Source organism: Microtus ochrogaster, chromosome 24, assembly GCF_000317375.1.
Source record: "Microtus ochrogaster isolate Prairie Vole_2 chromosome 24, MicOch1.0, whole genome shotgun sequence".
In the NCBI taxonomy this organism is placed as follows: Eukaryota; Metazoa; Chordata; class Mammalia; order Rodentia; family Cricetidae; genus Microtus; species Microtus ochrogaster.
The window spans coordinates 23418330-23424463 of NC_022024.1; positions in this window are offsets into that span (position 1 = coordinate 23418330).

A 6134-nucleotide genomic window follows, 5' to 3' on the forward strand; every position below is an offset into this window, starting at 1 on the left:
CAGATATATCTAGCTGCTGTTAAGTAGACAACCAAACAAAACTAGAAAACAAAATAAAACAAAAACCTCAACAGGTCAGCCCACTATCGACAACCAGCAAGTATCATCCTATTAATACTGTTGTTTCTTTTTTTGTGTGTTTGTTTTTGGAAAAAAAAGATTATTCTTAATTTGAAAAAGAATTTATTGTTTGAGAAGGGGTCTCACGTAGCCAAAGCTTGTCTCAAACTCACTATGGAGCTGAAGGTGACCTTCGCTCCTCATCTGCCTGCTTTTGCCTCTAAGAATTACAATTACAGGTGTGCACTACTAGGGTGAGCTTCGGTATGCTTTTAAAGATCTATTGGAGTCACACTTTGTATGTAACAAAATGCATACGTTTATATTGTACAATCAACTGACAAGTTCCAGTTAATGTACTGGAACATAATGATCGTTTCCATCACCCCCAGAAATTCCCTAAGACACTTTTTAACATTCTGTCTCCTCTGAACCAGAAAAACACTCTGGCTTCGAAACCTTTAACTTCACTTTTTGCCTCCTTCTAAAGCCCCATCTAAATGGTCTTAGGATGTCGTCCTGGCTGGCCTGGGACTTCCTCTGTTAGACCAGGCCGCCCTTGAATTGGTTACAGTTCCTTGCTGTCTCTGCTGCCCTGGCACTGGAAGTCGAGGCAAGTTTGGACATGACTGGGCAGGTGTTTCAGGTTCTCAACGGATCACAATACATCCAGCCTTGCCCTGGAGAACAAGCAGACTGTCTTTTTTAACCACTAGGAATTAATTGTTGCATATATGTTTTGATGAATACATTGTTTCATTCATATTATATATATAAAATGGTTGAGTCTATAAGCAACTTCCGGTTTACACCGTCACTGATGAGAGATGAAGGAACTCTTCCTCCACATACTCAATATTAAGCATGTTTTAGTCTTCCGGTAGCTTTCTCACAGTTTGAATCCTGAATATTCTCCAAAGCCTACAGTATTGAAGTCTTGGTTCCTGACATGTTAGGAAGGGTTGCTGCCATTCTTTGGAAGTGGGACGTACAAGAAGGAAGGGTCAAGCCACTCCTTCGAAGGAGGTATCCTGTCCCATTTTGCTTTTCGGCCTCCCACGGAGTGAACTCTTTACCTCTGTGTGCTCTCTCTATAATGTTCTGTGATCACTAGAGGCCAATGAGTAACTGGCCAAAGCTGAGCTCAGAGTAAATCTCCCTCTTTTTAAATTGATTACATCAAATATATGGCTACATTGATGGTTTAATTCATTTGTTTCCCTATAAACTAATGGTGTTGAATAGCTTCTCATATGTTTTAGAAATTCCAGTATCTTTTATTCAATGCCTTCTTTTAATAAGTTTTTAAAATACTTTTACACATGTTTAACTCGCCTATATTTTTACCACTAAGAGGGAATTCTTAATGTAACCTGTACATATAAAGTGAATCATAAACTCAATTTGTTATTGTCTTCTTAGAGCATGGGTTGAATTTTGATAGCATATCTCTCATTATTATGGTGCTGTAGTAAGAATCTGTTGTGTCTAAGAAACTTGCACCCACCTCAGCACTGTAAAGATGTTCACCTGTATTTTTTAGTTTACAGTGTTAGTTTTATAATTAGGTTTGTTGATACATCTTGAATTTTTTTAATCTTAAATCGTTTCATTTGCCGAGAAAAGCACATTCTTCTGCCCTTGAACTACATTGCTGTCTTACAGGAAAGAGCAGTTTACAGCATGGAAGAGGGCATTTGTTTGGGATTCTATTCTTCCATCTACCACTTCTGCCTTTACTCTGCGGCTGTGTTTTCTTGACAAATATAGTTTGCATTCTTGAAGTCGCAGATATCGGTTTGCTCATTACCCCATCAATTGCTCCGAGAGTGTCCCAGTCTCTACGGAGAGCTGCAGGCTTGTCCTCATATTAGATCTCTGCAGTAGAAGTTCTGTAATTAGAAGAGCAGCACTTTGAGAATCACGTCATTACAATAATCTACAGCTGACAGTAGCTCATATCAACAGAACAGCGGCACTGAGTTTCCCAGATCTAGAATGAGGCTTCTTTTCATCTTTATACCTTAACTTATATACTTTACTTATACTTATGCTTTAACTTATACACTTGAGGCGCTTGACTTTCCATTCTCATCTAAGGCAGTCTAGAATGTTTACCAAGTTGGACAGTCATCCAAACAATTCTCCCTCAGATTCTTTCCAACTTTTCTAAAGCGTCTTTCACCTATTTCCCCTGGCACTATTTTCAGTTGTTTCAGGGGCTACAGTATATACTCTTACCTGATCAAAGCTCACGTAAATCATCATCACCACACCAAATACCTCCAACACACTAACTCCAATTCCTTTTGTTCTTTCCTCTGTAGTAGTTAAGCTCCATCCTTACGTTTATGTATGTCAGAAGATTTAAAATATCATTTTTTTTTACTTAAGGTGCTTGACTTTTTCAAGAATATTTTTTCATTTCTTCAACTGACATAGAATTTCATCATTTCCTCCCCTTCCTTTCCTCCCTCCAAAATCTCACACACTCCTTTCCAAGTTAGTAGCCTCTTTATCTTTGATTATATTTGTTACACATATACTCTGTGTGTCTGTGTGTGTGTGTGAGAGAGAGCTTTCAAGGCTGACCATTCTGCACTAGACAAATGATAAGGGGTCTCACCGCTGACCTCCTTTAAATAATTTTTAACAAGATAAAATAACTTTCTATATCCACCTACACACATACACTTTCCTTTGTGCTCCGTGCAAAGTGGTAGTTGCTTTTTTTGTTTCTTGTTTTTTTTTTTTTTTCCTGTGCTTTGCCAAAGATGACTTAGTCTCTTAAAGACACACTTGTTCATATATGGAAATTAGGCTTGGCAGTGATGAGGTCTGCCTTTGACTCACATCCCTAGAGGACATGTCTGAAGCAGACTTCAGCTCAAGATTTGCCAGAGGAAGGTTATCAGAAAAGCAGCGGCTGCAGGACAAGAGCAGCGACAAGAAAGGCCAGCTGCATTCTAAATCCAGCTGAAGATAGAGCATCACTTCTTATTTCTTCTTTGTGTTTAGTTTCATTTTGACTGGCACATATATGCATGTATGGGGCGCGATGTGATGATTTGATACAGACTACTATACAGAAATTCTGCCATTCGCTATGATGTAAAGAACCTAGGATACATCACGGTAAGCAAGATAAGTTAACAGAAAAGAAACCAATATTATATGTAAAATCCAAGAAGGCAGAACCCATAGGGAGAGCAGAGTGGCATTAGCAGTGGTGAGGGATCAGTTTCAATCAGACTCCACAGGAAAAATCTGCAGCCTCAATTCTACCAGCCGGTTCTGTATTGAGCAAGGTCGCTGCCCTTTGGTTCCTGCTGCTAGCCAATTGCCGGCTAAAGTGGTCCTTCCTCTTGGAATGGAAGAATGCTCAGCCTCCTGGGACAGGTGGTTTCTGTTAGCTGAAACGTAGTCTGTCGTGAAGGAGCAGATGTGTTATGTTATCAGCCGAGATCTGGCTAGGCAATAAGTCATCCCTTACAGGGAGGCGAGAATACAGTCGAGTTTTGAAAAGAGCACCCAAAACTCACCGATGTGTTTCCAATAGACTGAGTACATAAATTCAGAAATGGAAGTCGGAAAGAAAAAAAGTGTCTTCCTTTCCCCTTTGCTCGAGTGGGCTGCTTGAAGAAACTGCCTTTCTTGCTGTTTGGAGAAGATGCCTTTGTTGCCCCCCACAAGTGTGTGTTCGGTGGTTGTTGATGCTCTGCCGGTAGAAAGGCCAGCACAGGAAGGGTATATACTGCCAGGTGCAATTGGCCCTGATCTTTATGAGAAAAGTGACTACCTCTCAGTGTGGGAGCTGAGTAAATGGGTCTAACACACGGCTGAGATTTTATAAATGCGCGCCTCGTTTAGTAGTCCTATGAGTATGTAAAGGAGCCATGATCTGAGGCAGCCGTGACAGGCGTGACGGCTAGAAATCCAGCATTCCTCGGAGATGAGAATCTGTGTGGCTACACAAGACAAACAACTAGGTTGCAGCCCTGCGCTTCTAGGGTGGTGGAAAGCTAGACTTGGAGTATCTGTTGTGAGTTTGATATTAATTGCAGGGACAAAGAAGTTACTCGGGCCAGAAATATTCCCCTTGTATCTCTCCTAGGAATTTCGATCAACCACCTTGGCGAGGCTGAGGTGAAGTTAGTGTGAAACGCATGTGTATTTTTATGGGGCGAGTTATGAGCTGAAAGTCTTGGGGTGACTGACCATCCCTTCTCTGACTGCTTCATTGAGCTGGGGCTTCCATGCCCAGCTGAAGTGAGTTTGGCTATTAGTCACAGGGAGGAACTGTCCGTCATGTGGGCTGATAGGAGCAGAACCACTCCAGAAGTTGCTTCCATGAATCTGTGTATTCCACTGGCTGTACAAGGGTTCAAGATCTACTCCTTGTCTTTCAAAGGGGAGCAATACTGAACTCCGTGATTTACTTCTCTTCCTGTTTCTTTCCTTACATCAGTTCAAAACTATCTTCCAGATCAATGCTTCCAACATTAAAAACAAAAAGAAGCCAGGCGGTGGTGGGGCACACCTTTAATCCCAGTACTCGTAGAGGCAGGAACAAGCAGATCTTTGTGAGTTCGAGGCCAGCCTGGTCTACAGAGCTAGTTCCAGGACAGCTCTGGCTGTTAAACAGAGAAACCCTGTCTCGAAAAATCAAAACAAACAAACAAATTATTTAATTAAAATTAAAAAATAAAAATTGAAAACATTTCTGTACTCCCAACTGTTTATAATTTTACTTCTTTGTCTCCAGAAATTTCTCACTGTCTGACAATACATTTTGAAACATTCTAAAAACCTTTTGTTTAGCAGAAGCGTTAGTCTACCTATCCTATTCTATGGTTTGTGAATGAAAAAGTGGATCCGCTTATTTCTACCTGGGTTTAGGCAAACCACGTTCTTAGTTGTTATAGTCATTAAACACTTGGCATGTATTAGGCATTATGCCTAAAATATCACATTTATTAACTCATTGTAGTCTGGCCACTAATCCTACAAAGTATTCAAAGGTATTCTAGTTGCATTCTGAATAAAGAAATTATGCCACACAAATTTCAATTCATTTATCTTAAACCAATGTAATGGTAAGGGGTCAAAGCTCACAGACTACCTACGGAGGTACAGTAGCTACATACATTAGCTAAGGAAAGTTTCCTAGTTAGCTTTTGGCAAAATAGTTTTTCACAAATTATGTACCAGCACGAGGGGTTTGAAAGTGGTTTTCCTGTTAACTCCCACATATGTTTTATCAAATGCAAATTGCACCCAATTGGAAGCTTTCCGAAGCAGCTTCACACCAATGGATGATGGTGTGAACATTTTAGATCCGTGATAGGAAGAAACAGTGGAGCCGGACAACCGTATTGCCCAAGTAAGAATTGTAGAATAAAGATTCAGGTCATTTTCACCACTTTTTATTATGCTACTGAGTACCAATAGGGTTTTCTGTTAGTTTCAAATCATACGTTTAAATTCATTAAAACTTCTTAAGGAAATGAATTCAGGGCTGGAGAGAGCGTTCAGCCATTTGGAATGCTTCCTGACCTTGCAGAAGACCCAGATTTGATTTTCCAGAACCCACCTGGCAGCTCACAACTACCTGTGCCTCCAGTTCTAGGAGACCCAAAGCCTACTTCTGACCTTTGCCTGCTCCTGCAGGCCTGTGATGCGCGTACATGAGCTCAGCACCACACACACACACACACACACACACGAAACATCTACACAGAGAAAGCAGTGCATTAGGCACGAAGTATTTGCTGAATGAGTGATAAGTGAAATGTGAAATAGCATTTTGCTACTGGGCTGAAGGAAAAATACTACCACAGGACGTTGAAGGTAAGTAAGAGTTACGTGACCAGAACATCAAGCACGTCTCTCAGGTAAGAAGGAGATCCATGTGTTAAAGAATTACATATGATGAAGAGAATGTCTTTCCCTGGTGTGTATTATGGGCATCATCACTGTCAAAGATCAGTGGACACTGAGCCAGGCAGTGGCAAGCCCTTGAAGCCCAGCACTTGGGAGGCAGAGGCAGGTGGATCTCTGTGAGTTCGAGGCCA